Below are 15,937 nucleotides of genomic sequence, written 5' to 3'. Positions count from 1 at the left end.
CATGTTGTTGGGCGTCGCCCACGTGAACTCTGGACTTATAAATGTGTATGAACATTTTGTGAATGTGTATATTTGAAACTTTGAAACTGCTCAGCTGAAAATCGGCTGCAATGTGCCTCCTGGTGATCTCGGCCGAGATAGTCCGTTTACGACCCCCACGGCCTAGCTCGAGATAGTAAGTTTACGACACCTAGGAGGGGGGTCAGGCGCAGTATAGCCCCCACAAACCCAGCAGGGTTCCCGCCAGACCTGGAGGAACAAAGGAAAAGACAACGCAAAGGGACCAGGAACAGACTCCCTGGGGTGACGACACCAGGGGGGGTTCAGACTAAATGGAGCCCGGGAAGCGAGCCCTGAAGGGGGGGACTGTCCCTCTCAGTAAAACCGCCCCAAGCCCAAAAGCGGGAAGCACCCAATCACTTGCCAGGGGCTGGTGACATCACGCAGCCCGCGGAACTCAAAAGCTCCCTTCCTGCCCAGTGCTCACTCTCTCCCTCAGCCAGCGGACCGGACAAGACGTGCCTGCCGACCGAGGCAGCCACGGCCGCATCTACCCATTTATTCCTGAGCGCTGCGACGAGACGGGGGGGGGAGCCGCTTCGAGCCTGGAGTGTCCGGCGGAGCGTAAGACCCGTTACCACGGAGCGCACTGCGCTCCCAAGTTTCTCTCTTTTCTAATTTCTCTCTCCGCTCTAAGTTCTCTCCCGAGGAGGGCCTGATCCTCCGGTCAGCCTGCCAGCTCAGCCCGAGGAGCACCCAGCCACCTGTGTCCGTGAGGCCCACGCGCTCAGGAGCCCGGACGGGAGCCCGCACGTCCGACGAGTGGACCGGATCCCCGCGCGCACCGAGACGCCGTGATAGGCTCCGTTGACCAGGGCGGGATCGCCCGGCTGCTGCACCCCTGTCTTTTTATTTCTTCAGAGTCGAAGGAGAAGAGAGAGAGACGAGAGACTGCTTGGACTGAAAGCCGAGAGGAACGAGGCCGCATCGGACTGGAACCCCCGACAGAACCCGCAGCCCAGATGCAGAATCCAGAGGAGACGTGAGGCTGTGTTTGGGCGATCAGTCAGTTAGAACGGTGTAAAGCTGAACTTATGTTTAATGAGATTACTGTATGCGTATTACTGTACGTTATCATTATTGTGTTCTTTATCATCTTTATTATTATTACATTTGATTCTTTTCTTTTCATTCCATGCATTTAACGTTTATGTTTCATTTTATTGATTGTTGTTTTTCTAGTTAGGTAATGGTTTTGTAACAAGGTAGTTTTGCCATCGGGATTTATTGGGTATTTATTTACCATCTTTTGATACCCGTATGTGAATAAATCCTGATTGATTTTTTTAACGAGTGGTTGTTGTTATTTCATGCAAGATTTGGTCACAAATTGATTTGTTTAAGCAGAGCCTAGTGTTCGGACATCACGCCTTCACTGTTATTCTGTAAGATTTGCTGTTCTGCAGGATAATTCAAAAATCATATGAGACTGATTTTCTGCTGTTTTAGTTATCGAATTCCACCGGAGTAAGGCCCCGGCGGTGGTGCCCCGAGGATTTTTATTTATCATATTGATAATACGATTTGATAAATAGTCAACTTTATTAATTATTAATAATTCTTTAATAGAATTATCATTAGCCTTGATAACTGGACAGCCAAGCTACCCGAGATGCACAACAATGTAAAGAACACCAAACCTACTGTGAAGCATGGGGGTGGAAACATCATGCTCTGGGGATGTTTTTCTGAAAAGGGACCAGGACGACTAATCCGTGTAGGGGAAAGAATGAATGGGGCCATGTATGGTGAGGTTTTGAGTGAAAACCTCCTTCCATCAGCAAGGGAATTGAAGATGAAACATGGCTGGGTCTTTCAGCAGGACAATGATCCAAACACATCGCCACGGCAACCAAGGAGTGGCTTCCTAAGAAACATTTCAAGGTCCTCGAGTGGCCTAGCCAGTCTCCAGATCTCAACCCCATAGAAAATCTTTGGATGGAGTTGAAAGTCTGTGTTTCCCAGCGATAGCCCCAAAACATCACTGCTCTAGAGGAGATCATGGAGGAACGGACCAATCACTGCTCTAGAGGAGATCATGGAGGAATGGACCAATCACTGCTCTAGAGGAGATCATGGAGGAACGGACCAATCACTGCTCTAGAGGAGATCATGGAGGAATGGACCAATCACTGCTCTAGAGGAGATCTGCATGGAGGAACGGACCAATCACTGCTCTAGAGGAGATCATGGAGGAACGGACCAATCACTGCTCTAGAGGAGATCATGGAGGAACGGACCAATCACTGCTCTAGAGGAGATCATGGAGGAACGGACCAATCACTGCTCTAGAGGAGATCATGGAGGAACGGACCAATCACTGCTCTGGAGGAGATCATGGAGGAACGGACCAATCACTGTTCTAGAGGAGATCATGGAAGAATGGGCCAAAATACCAGCAACAGTGTGTGAGAACCTTGTGAAGACTTACAGAAAACCTTGGACCTCTGTCATTGCCAACAAAGGCTATATAACAAAGTATTGAGATGAACTTTTGTTATTAACCAAATACTTATTCTCCACTATAATTTGCAAATACATTCTACATTCTATAAAATCAGACAATGTGATTTTCTGGATTTCTTTTTTTTTTTCATTTTGTCCCTCAAAGATGAGATATACTTGTGATGAAAATTACAGGTATATCTCATCTTTTTAAGCTGGAGAACTTGCACAATTGGTGGCTGACTAAATACTTTTTTGCCCCACTGTATATACAAGCTTGACTATTGCATTGCTATTTTAAAGGGGACCTATTATGGATCTAATACCTATTTTAAATAGGCCTTGAATGTCTTAAAAACCAGCTTTTGATTGTTTTTGCTAAAAATTGGAAATTCAGCCTCTGAGCCATGTCTTTATCTTCCCATTCTCTAACCTCATTATCTATGCTGGATTCTGAGTGGGCGGGGCTATGATAATGAGGCTCTGTGCTGATTGGTTGCCTGAATGACGGGATACACCGCTACGAAAAAATGGCGGAAGCTCCGGCCGGCGGAGTTAGTTGTTGTTTCAGCCAGAGTTAGTTGTGGGCGTGGTTTCACACATCGCTCCCGTCGTTACGTAACGACGGGAGCAGAATCTTATTGGCTCGTAGATCCACATCACACTGGACGGCTCATCCGGGCGGCTGTACAGACACTGCAGAATTTGGTTGCTTTCCTCCTTCTCTGAGTTGGCAGGCTGAGGGGAGACCACTTTATAGATGTTAAAGAGAGAAAAAACATGTTTTTCATAATAGGTCCCCTTTAATGAATATTTTCCTAAAAAGCCTTAATTTTATGTCAATATTACCAGCAAGATCGTATTCCTGTTTTGTCTACATTGGCTTCTGGCAAGATTTGTAATAGAATATAAAAGCATTCATATCATGTACAAAGCTCTTAATGGCCAACCTCCTGCCTACAGTATGTGAACGTACTCTGCGTCCTTTACCACCCCACAAATACAGTCTTTCTTCTTAGAGTAACTGTCTGCTTGTGGTTGCAGGACAAGATCCCAAAGCAGAGCTTTCAGGTTTCATGCCCTTCTCCTGTGGAATCAGCTTCACGTTTACATATGGAACACAGATATCTATCTCACAACTCTGCTCAAAACATAGCTCTTCAACAGAGGTTATACTGTATATACCCCTCCCTGAAATAAAAACGGTCCAAATCACCCCCTCCCTGAAATAAAAACGGTCCAAATCATCCCCCCTGAAATAAAAACAGTCCAAATCACCCCCCCCTGAAATAAAAACGGTCCAAATCATCCCCCCTGAAATAAAAACGGTCCAAATCATCCCCCCTGAAATAAAAACAGTCCAAATCACCCCCCCCTGAAATAAAAACGGTCCAAATCATCCCCCCTGAAATAAAAATGGTCAAAATCATCCCCCCCTGAAATAAAAACGGTCCAAATCATCCCCCCTGAAATAAAAACGGTCCAAATCACCCCCCCCTGAAATAAAAACGGTCCAAATCATCCCCCCCTGAAATAAAAACAGTCCAAATCACCCCCCCCTGAAATAAAAACGGTCCAAATCATCCCCCCTGAAATAAAAACAGTCCAAATCACCCCCCCCTGAAATAAAAACGGTCCAAATCATCCCCCCCTGAAATAAAAACAGTCCAAATCACCCCCCCCTGAAATAAAAACAGTCCAAATCATCCCCCCTGTAAAACTGCCATCCCCCCTTTCCATCCCTTATGTCATTTCATCAATGAATGTGGTTTTACTGCTATTTCAACATTTAGAGTCATCACCAGAAAAATAACACCAGAAAAATAACTTATTTGACCATTTTCACCTGTTCAAGAAAATTTTCACTTGATATAAGTAGGAAAATCTACCAGTCGGACAAGATTTATCTACAAGCAAAAAAATCTTGTTCCAATGGCAGATTTTTTTTACTTATTTTAAGTGAAAATCTACTTGAAACAGGTGAAAATTGTTGTTTTGTCCAGTGATGAGTCTTGTTTTAAGTGTAATGAGATTTTTTTTACTAAAATGAGACATTTTAACCAGAAATAAGACAAATATTCTTGTTAAGATGTTGAGTTTTTGCAGTGATCCATTTTACTTATCCTGTGAAGGACAGAGTCATATTGATAAGTTCAGAAAAGTGTTTTTATTGTTGTGTTTTGATGTATTTGATGTAAGCCCAGTGGATATTTAAAGCTTACAGAAGGCTGCATTTAACTGCTGCTATGTCAGTCCTGCAGTATTTCTGCAGGTGTTTTGGTCACTGCTATTATTTGTAATATATTATATTATTTGTAATCAGCACAAATTATCTGTCTCCATATGATCAAATCCACCATCCCCCCCTGATCTTTTTTTACAACTCGAGTACTGACTGTATTCATTTCATTGATTTGTGCATTGCTTTTATTGGCGGCTTGTCTTTTTCCACACTTTCACAATGCATATGACTTTAGCTCTATAAAGCGCGTTAGAGATCACAGTTTTGCTAAAAGATAAATAAACAAAAAAAGTGCCTTATAGATAATGCTGAGTTGAGTTAAGGGTTTAGGGTCCTGTATGAAACAGAAGAGAAAAAAAGAAAAACAGATGATTTGCAGAGGTAAGTTCAAGTGGATATCTGTTCAGGGTTAAAAGTGAAAGTAATTCATTACAGGGAGATAGTGCTCTGTGATATTCCTCATCTTGACGCTTTGCAGCACGGCACTTGAAAGGGATGAGGTGACGGGGGGTGAAATGGCCGGCAGTGATGGGATGAGGCGGGGGGTGAGGACCATCCACCGCTCCGATTGGAAGAGTAGGAATGGCGATGAAGGGATAAGGGCCAAATGGATGGTCATATTTTACAGTGGGTCAGTGTGGATCGTGCTGTCCCACACTGTAATTACAAGTTTGGTTAGAGGAGAGAGCGAGGGAGAGACAGGGAGAAGAGAGACAGTAGTCTTTGTCACGGCCGTAAATGAAGAGCCAAGCTTAATTGAGTGGTAACCTCTAAAGCTGTTGTGCTAACACTGCAGTGGGATGGTGAGATGGGGAGAAACAGGGGTAAAAGAAAAAAAAAGGAAGAGAGAAATGCTGATAAGGCCTTTTGTGTCCGTCAGTTTGCTGCTTTATCCTTTTAAACCCTTCTCAGCCCTGAAAGTAGGCAACTCGCGCGGGCACACTTAGCAGATTCACTCTGAGCACAGCAACACTTCAATGCAAAAAGAGAAATAAGGAAAAAGTGAATAAGTAGTTGTGCTTGAAGGGTCAAAATCTCATTCATTTTCAAATATATTTTAGGTTTGACGTTTTTTAACACCATTTCTGTCGTCTTCTTTGCCACACTTCCAGCAGAATGGAATCACTGGATATTCTTAGCCATACTTTCAGGTAAAACTATTAAAGACGGGTAGAGTGCCACTCAATTTTGTGGCTGTCATTGATATCCTTAAGATGAATATGCATTTTTTTAATGGTCAAAAGTTTTACTTATCTTGAGAACCAGTTCATAGATGGACTGGTTTTTATTCACTGAGTTAAGTGGGTGTCCACTCCCATCACGTCATTCCATTAAGCCTGCTGTGAACCTGACGTGCCCCCCTCTCCCAATGTCAGCGTGTGTCGCGTTGATGGGTACTGCACGAGATGTGATTGGTAGATTTGTACTTCTTTGTTTTAGAATTTGCAGCTGCTGTTTATTCTTTGACATTTTCAAGTCAGATAGAACAATGCTTTGCTGTACTGTCTGAAAAACAAAACAAAAGAAACGACTGATGATCAACCTTTATGAGCTCCAACTCATGCTAAATATTTTTTCAATTTTCAATTCAATTCAATTAAATTTTACTTATATAGCATCTTTTACAACAGAAGTTGTCTTTAGGATCTTTCCAGAGACCCAGAACATAAACTCCCGAGCAATTATTACATAAACAATGGCAAGTAAAAACTCCCCTATTGGGAAAAAAAAACCTTAAAGGAAACAGTGGCAAGAAAAACTCCCCTTTAGGAGGGAAGAAACCTGATGGAGACGCACATTTTGATGTATAACACATCTGGGTTCACGATACGGTCGGGGCTGAATTAACTCTCGAAGGAATGGCATATATTGCTCCAAAATTACGCGATTAATTCAGAATGTTCAAAATGGCCGACTTCCTGTTCGGTTTCGGCCATGGCGCCAAGAGACTTTTCTTTAAGTTGCGCCATGATACAGGTGTGTACCGATTTTCGTTCATGTACGTCAAACCGTATTATGGGGCTTGATGCACAACGTTTTTTCTGTCTGAACCAACCAGATGAAGGGTGGGCGCGCTTTTTGGCGTCTAGCGTCGCCACGGTAACGCTTTTGAAAGAGAAAAGTAATGCGTGTTGTTGCAGGATGGAGACGCACATTTTGATGTATAACACACCTGGGTGCACGTTACGGTTCGGGCCGTATTAACTGCCGAGGGAATGGCATAAATTTCGCCAAAATGACACGACTAATTCAAAATGGCCGACATCCTGTTCGGTTTCGGGCATGACGCCAGGAGACTTTTCTTTAAGTTGCACCATGATACAGGTGTGTACCGATTTTCGTGCATGTACGGCAAACCGTATTATGGGGCTTGAGGCACAAAGTTTTCCGGGGGGCGCTGTTGAGCCATTTTGCCACGCCCATTAATGCAAACCATCAAATATCAAATTTTTCGCCAGGCCTGGCTTGCGTGCAAAATTTGGTGACTTGTTGGGCATGTTTAGGGGGAAAAAAAGGCCCTCCTTTCGTCAGAAGAAGAAAAGAAAGAAAGAAAGAAAGAAAGAAAGAAAGAAAGAAAGAAAGAAAGAAAGAAAGAAAGAAAGAAAGAAAGAAAGAAAGAAAGAAAGAAAGAAAGAAAGAAAGAAAGAAAGAAAGAAAGAAAGAAAGAAAAATTCCTACAGATACAATAGGGCCTTCGCACTGTAAGTGCTTGGGCCCTAATAAAATGATAAGAAAAGAGGTAAAATAATAAAAAGCACAAGTTGTTAAAAAATAAGGGCAGTAGAGTCCAGCAGGTAAGTATTTAATTTAAGAGTACACTTGAGTAAACAGTAATGTTTTTAAGCCTGATTTAAAGGATCTACAGTTGGAGCAGACCTCAGGTCTACAGGAAGTTTGTTCCACCGGTGAGGAGCAGAATAACTGAACGCTGCCTCACCTTGCTTGGTTCTGGTTCTGGAACCACAACAAACCAGATCCAGATGAAGCTCAGGGGTCTGGGAGCTTCATAGGAACTAACAGATCCAGATGAACCTCAGGGGTCTGGGAGCTTCATAGGAACTAACAGATCCAGATGAACCTCAGGGGTCTGGGAGCTTCATAGGAACTAACAGATCCAGCATGTATTTCTGGTCTTGATTATTGATTATTCTGGTCTTTGTAGACCAGCAGGAAGATTTTAAACTCTATCCTTTGACTCACTGGAAGCCAGTGTAGTGATTTCATGACCGGTGTAATGTGGTCCAGTTTCCTGGTGTTTGTAAGGACTCTGACAGCAGCGTTCTGGATCAGCTGCAGCTGCCTGATAGATTTCTTGTTAAGGCCTGTAAAGATGACATTGCAATAATCCAACCTACTGAAAATGAATGCATTAATATGTTTTTCCATGTCTTGTTTGACAGAAACCCCTTATTTCTAGCAATGTTTTTTAGGTGGTAATAGGCAGATTTAGTGATAAACTTTAGATGGCTGTTGAAGTTCAGGTCTGAGTCAATAATTACACCAATATTTCTGGCTTGATTTGTAGCTGTCAATGACATGGAGCCAAGGTGAGCGCTGATGTTTTCCCTTTCACTTTTAGGGCCAAAAATGATCACCTCTGTCTTTTCTGCATTTAGCTGGAGAAAATTCTGGCACATCCACTCATTGATTTGATGAATACAGTTACACAATGAGATCAGGGGACTGCAGTCATGTGGTGACACTTAAATATAGAGTTGTGTGTCATCGGCATAAGTATGGTAGGAAATGTTGTGATGTTCCATAATCTGAGCTAGCGGTAGCATATAGATGTTGAATAGAAGTGGTCCGAGAATGGACCCTTGAGGAACCCCACATGTGATCTTGGTTTTCTTAGACTCATGGTTTCCTATTGACACAAAAAAGGCCCTATCTTGCAAGTAAGATTTGAACCATTGAAGCACAGTGCCGGTAAGTCCCACCCACTTTTCCAGTCTGCTGAGAAGAATGTTATAATCAACTGTGCAGCACTGAGATCCAGTAATACCAGAACAGAGGATTTGCCTGCATCATTATTCAGATGAATATCATTTAAGACTTTGATGAGTACAGTCTCAGTGCTGTGGTGTGGCCGAAATCCACACTGAAATGCGTTAAAAAGATTCTTTTGCATCATAAAAGCATGAATTTGCTCCTGTCACTCCTGTCTCACTGTTGGTGGTGAAATTACAGGGTTACACAACCAATAACGCAAAAGTATGATGGTCAGAGACTGCATAGGTGCAGTGAGTAGGCGTAACTGCTAGGCAGAAGTGTAAACCTGGCTTTAGAAAGAAATCTCTCGAAATTAGACTTTGTTAATCCTCAGAGGTGAATTATATTGTTGCAGTATAAACTGATTATGAATAAAATCCAAAAATCTATTAAAATTAGTAAACAAACTTTTGGAAAATTGGAAGTTTAGCGTGGAGGCATTTTGAAATCTCGTGAGATCACCATAGATGTACTGAGCTACTGCATTTGAAGCATGGCAACAAGTAAGCTGCAGCCATGACTTGGTGAAATGCAAAGTACTACATTCCTGCCATTCCTGATTGTCTTCAGCAGTACTCCGAGCTCTTCCATTATATGTGCTATGACTGCAGCTCATTATCCAAGACCTCCTCCTCTGTTGTAACCATTTTACCCCTGTTCTTATGCCGCGTTCCATTTGTCCTCGGAAGTCGGAATTTCCGAGTTCCGAGTCGGAATTTTCAACTGGAACGCCCCTCGAAGTGGGATTTCCTACTCAGAAAGTCGGAGACTCTTCACCACATGGATGTATTATATTAACTGGATACCGGACAGGAAAATGGCCGCCGTTCATTTCAATGGAAGTTGCTCGCCTGTCGCATACGCTGAAAATAGTTCCTGACTTCCGGGTTTACTTCCGCGTTATGGGGCCCATTGAGCATGCGCAGTTGAGTGTCCTCCCATGATGCTCTAGGGCCTCCCATCATGCCCCGGGGCAACGAGAACGAGTATTAATATAATATGTATTAATATAATATATTAATTAATGTATATTATTACATGTATATCATTACATATATTATTAATGTATTAATATAATATAATTATATAATATGTATTAATATAATACATCCATGGAGTGCAGGGACACAGCCGCGACGTCACGCCCAGAAAGAGACTTTTCTTTGACTTTTCTGGCCGTTAGAAAACATTTTTGACGGATATAAAGTCCATGACTTAAAAATATAGAATACAAAGATTAGTAATTGCCGGTGATTACAGCTGGAGGTTCCTGTGAACAGTTTTAGAGGCTTCTCTTTTACTATTGCGGTCTATGGGAAAAAAGCTTTCTGGGCCCCATGGGATTTTTTGTTGCAGTACCGCGGCTGGCCACTGGGAAAAATCGGCGTGCCTGCTGAGTGCGAGACCGGGGGCCTGCTTCACCACCCCCGAGTTAACATTCCAAGATGGCTGCCCCGGCTGTAAACAGGAAGTAGAAGAGAGCTGTGCTCCTTTCTGTTTCCTCTTCATCCACCGTGTTTGAAAGTTGCAGAAGGACCGCATATTTGTCCAGAAGTTGCTTGTATTTGGACAAGGCAAGAACTAGAACAGTTTTCGTGGACGTGGCCATCTTGTTTTCCGACTTTGTAACTGGAACGCTGATAACTCGGCTGTGACGCCATTCCCAGTTCCGAGTTCCGATTTCCGAGGTGAAAGGAACACAGCATTATCCCTTAACATATCCTGTTCAACCTGTCTGGATTTTGGAGTCTTATTTTGGGCATTACTTGGAGTTTGGAAAGCTCAGCTGTTCCCATACAATATACAAACATGGTTTCTGGTGTTTTGGTTACTCATGATAAAAAGAAAAGTGTTTTTAATGAAAAACAGCCGAGGAGAACTTAAATAGATACATAAATAAAATAATTTTTTTTAATGTGTCCTTAAATCTGCGTTTTTTGTAGGAGAGGTGCCACATAATCCGTTCATAGTGCTAAGCTAGGATGTTCATGTTCATCTGATACTGTTTGGGGTAGCTAATAGGCAAGGGAAAGCTAGCATGAATAATCCACTTGGACTTAGTAGAAGTTTGTTTTAGCTTTTGCAGGAAAACAGACAAAGTAGTTTATGCTTGTTGGCAAAGTCCTTGCCGCTCGTCTGAGCAGGGGATAAATCCAGCTACATTATGATGAAACTACATTGGAGGTGAGTGGTATTAATCTTAGGCTTAATCGCTGAAGAGTGTGGGTTAAACTGCATTCCCTAAAGTTACAGAAAGAAGACTTCAGTACCCATTTACGTATGTCTTCTCACACACTCCCTCTTCCTATACCGCCCTATTTCCTCCCACTGACTTGCCACTTCTCTTTTTCTATCAGTCTTTTCAATTTTCCTCTGCTCTAATTTCCCCTCCTCATCTAAGCCGGTGTGATTGTAGTGTCTCATCACAATTTTGGCAGACATTTCTTTTTCATTTTCTTTCTTCATCTCCTGTCTTATTTTTGGCTTCACACTCGCACCCCACTAAACTCCACAACCACCCACATCACCCCTCTTTTCTTCTGCCTCATGTTCTTCCTGCAAATTTTTTTTCGGCTCATCATTTACCGCGGCTTGTATCTCTCAGTGTTCTGAGGTAATGGTTGAATATAGCAAGGAGAGAAATAAGGGACAATTTGTTCCCTTTGCATTGAGCAGGGACAGCTGTGATCAAGAGTGTGATCTGCAAATGCACAAGCCTAGCCACACACACACACACACACACACACGCACACGCACACGCACACGCACACACACACACACACACACAGGTGCAGCCAATGATGATGAGGCCATTTCCTCTCTCATCTCCAGATCCTCATCCAACCACTAATGAAAAACATGACAATTACCCATAACTCTTTGCACCTCAGACTTCAGCACTAGCAATCTTGGTGCCAATATGAAGTCAGTTTTTCGTTTTTACCTACACTGCCTTTTCTCTTTCTATTCTGTCCATCCCTTTCACTGTCCTGTGTCCGGTTAGGGTGGAGTTAAGCACAGGGATTCTAACGACTGCAGCTGAATGATTTTAAAGATGTGATTGGAATTGGAGATATGATGTAGCATTTCTTTTCCATTGGTCAGCTGGGAACTGTCAATGGGGCCGTTGAGGCCAATGAATCGTGAAATACGGGCGAGTAATGAAGCACCAAGGATCATTATTTGGTACCATGGGAGAAAGATGCATTCATTTTGTGTTTGTGTGTGTTCTCAATCTAAACCCTAATCCAGATTCAGATTAAATGGTAGGCATTATATTCCCAGGCTGCAGCGATTCCAGCCAGACAAAAAAAAAAAAAAAAAATTAAATGAAGGTGTGTATATAAAGACATAATTTAAAAATTAAAAATGAAGCTCAGTCTTGGGCTTTGCATGCATGGGTGCACTCATACATATTAGATGAGGCAGTTCACTGCGATGTCCAAATGGCAGCAAATTATCTCCCAACATCTTTCTACCTCTCTGCACCAGGCAACAGCAAGGTGTCACTTATGATGGCACGTTAATTAATTTTGTTTGTCCTGCTCACTGATAGTCAGGGACCCCTGGGTATCTGTGATCCTGCTGAGGGACTGATGCAGAGCAGCAAGACTTGACATAGTTACGTGTGTGGAGGGAGACAATCCAAGCTCGCTCGCACTTGTTGTCATATTTGAAACTGTTTAGTAATTCAGAGTCAGCTTTTTTATTTTTCAAATAAGGTAAAAATGAATAAAAATGAAATAGAAACTGAGTAATTCAAGTTATTGTGAATGAGATGATCATTTCGAAGAAAAAAAAATCTAGAAAATACAATTCTTATTACAGGATATTAACGATGTGAAATATAGAAATATGAATTCCATCTATCCATCTTCTACTGCTTTTCCGGGGTCAGGTTGGGAGGGCAGCAGCCGAAGCAGGGAGGCCCAGACTTCCCTCTCCACAGGCATTTTATCCAGCTCATCTGGGGGGATGACAAGGCGTTCCCAGGCTAGCTGAGAGACAAGGCTTTTCCATCCCGGCTCTCCCCCGGTGTCTCCTCCCAGCGGGACAAAAACCCTCACCGGGGGGACGTCCAGGAGGCGTCCCCACCAGACGCCCGAGCCTCGTCTGTTTCCTCTGGATGTGGAAGCAGCGGCTCTACTCTGAACCCCTCCCGGATCACTGACGTCGATTTTCACATTCTAACTCGATTATCATATTCATTCCTAAAAATCGATTTGTATGTCTAAAGATCGATTTTTTTTCATCATTACAACTTTTGGTATTTTTTTCTTTATGCCCAAAAAAGGAATGTTTTGTTGGACACAATGTTTTTGCCTTTAAATATCTTTGATGGTATGAAAATATTAAAGTTTTCACTTATAATTGCATAAATTGTCTATATTTCATTACTTTATATACTTTTTTGGGGTTACATGCAAAAGATTTTAACGGAATGTGTTAAAAAATAAAACCAACTTCATACGTTTGCTGCCCTGGATCTGTTTGATAATTCTGACCCACAATGTTTGTGAAAGCAGTTCTATCAGCATTCTGGGAGCTGATTGGTCCTTACAGCATCATTAGCTGCAATACTTGCTGTTGAATCTCAATATAATACTAGTATTCATATGTTGCATAACTACACAGTCATATTTCTAATAATTCATGCAACAGCTGAAAAAAGAGTTTCAATAACACTAACCCAAATCGATATCGGAATCGAATCGGATCGAATCAAATCCTGATAATCGATTCTGAATCTTAAGAATCGGAATCAAATCGATTCTTGAAATTTGAATCGATCCCCAGCCCTGCTAAATACATACAGTGATTAATAAATGCATAAAAAAATAAAAGTTGTAAAATATTATTTCAGATCATGCCTTTGTCCTAATTATATCACTAGGCATGGTAACAAACCCCTAAACATATAATATGAAATTCTTGAACCCAAGCAGAAAACCAAAGTTGTCCTTCTCAGTGTTAGTCCAGGGTATTCTACTATATAAATGTATTTAAGAAGTATACCAATAAAATAAAAAAAGTGTTTATTACAATCTAATTTAGTCCCATTTTTTTAGTCAAATGCCTCACTGATATCACATTTCAAATAATGATATAGACAACATATCTAAGCTTCAACATTTAAGTTTATGTACAAAGTTATTTGTAAAATATTACATTTGACATTTTATTCTTTGCAATGTTTTCAGAAACACAGACTTGGACAACACCATAGTGGGAATAGCATCCATAGTGGGAGGAATCAGAGAGATGCTGCATGCACATGACCTGCTGCTAGACGAGCTTAGACTGATCCTTTTGCCTGTGTGAGCATGCCAGTATTGATTTCACTTTTAGGCCATTCTCCTTCCAGATTACTAACAGGGAGTCCAGCTATGATTTTAGGAGAACATATTATAGTTAGGTGAGGTAAATATTACAATAGGTAGGGCATCTGCAGTAACAGAAATTCTTGGCAAATCTGTCACCATTTAGCCTGAGATTTCAGTACAGGATGGACAAAACTGTTAAATGATGTAAATGTGTGCTTTCATTCCACATATTTAAATTAACTAATGTCTACCATATAAGCCGTTAAGTGGCACAAACATGGCCACTAAACATAGATTCTTCTCTGAGCGTATCTGTCTATGTGCAATAATGCTGCTAAAGCCAGGTAAACTATCCAGTGTATACTCCGCTCCGTTAGCACAGGTTCTGCACCCTTGGACAGATTAAAACGTGTGTGGAAAAACAGAAAAATAATTGTAGATTCATTGGGAGTGTTTGCAAAAAAAAAAAAATGTAATGATGATTTTATATGTCCCTATAGCCATATTAAATACACTGTCCTCTTCTGGTAATGTCATCGATCATGTGTTGTTCAAATTATTTTCATGAATGTTAAGTGTAAAGTTTTCCTGCCAGCATGTAGGTCCACTCACACTTGTCCTTCAGAGCACGGTCAGACTGCTCTCCAAAAAATGGATGCAGGAAGGCAGATCCACATGCTTTAACGCTGCTTTGATTATTCATAGAAAATGCAGACTAGGGACTATGGAACTGAAATGTAGCTGGGTGGAACTAGAAAACAAGGAAATGAGGGGGAGGGAGGGAGGGGACATGGGTGCAAATAAATAAACAAATAAAGAATAAACAATCACAGCACCCCTCGCTGCACACGGCAAGGAACCAATCGGCACCCTAGCTGAACGCCCTGGAAATTGTGTGTAATGAGTGGGAAAAGATTAGAGAGAGCTCTTGCTAGGCTGTAAATTGACATTAGTAAAAGAAAACTCTTTTACTAGGCAGGCCCAGCCGTCTCATTTAAACAACAGAAAAGGGGGGGATGGGGTGGGAATAAAAACGGAGAAAAAGAATGGAATGAGTGAAGACGCCAAGACAGTAGCTGCAGTGCTGTATTGCCATCGTATGCTGCTAGAATGTTGAATATAAACTGAGGAGCATTTTCATATTTCATAGTTACATTTGTGCTCTGTCATTGAAATGGCGTTAAGAAATTATAATATACATGATTATGCTTTATAGTTTTATTTATGAGCTATTTATGATGCCAGCATATAGAAATGCCCACATGACAGATGTCATATCGTGGCTCCTTGAAAGCTGTGCTAAAATAGATTTTGCAATGAGTCAAATGATGTTATATAAAATGAAGGTCCATAAAGTATTATGAAACAACTCCTCACAGCTCAACAGTGCCGTTTGGCATCTTTAAATTGGCCACATTATCCTTGCATGGGCTTTCTGACTTATCTACAGTGTCATTATGATCAATAATTATCATAAACATGAGAAGAGGCTCAAAGAAACAAGGTAAATGTATACAGCGATATTTAAGCACAAAATATTTGGTTTTTGGAGTGTTCAGAATACTTCCTCCTGGGGAGTTTTTCTAACGTTGGCTCTTTACATCGTCACAAAGGGTGATATTACCTTTTATGGTCATTTTCACTAGACAGTGTGCATCCATAAGAGAAAGTGGAAATTTACTACTGTGAAGCAATTATTGAGTATCATTTCCACCACAGTGGACGTCTCAGTACATGAACGAAACAAAATGCAGCTGTCTCAAAGATGTCTCCAACCAAATGTGTTCTTGGTTGTGACAGTAAGTTGGCCAACCATGACTGAGTGGATGATGTTTATTTTTTCGCGTGACCAATGGACCAAATGCATTTATGT

This window comes from Cololabis saira, chromosome 4, assembly GCF_033807715.1.
Source record: "Cololabis saira isolate AMF1-May2022 chromosome 4, fColSai1.1, whole genome shotgun sequence".
Classification (NCBI taxonomy): domain Eukaryota; kingdom Metazoa; phylum Chordata; class Actinopteri; order Beloniformes; family Belonidae; genus Cololabis; species Cololabis saira.
This window is presented reverse-complemented; position numbering follows the sequence as displayed.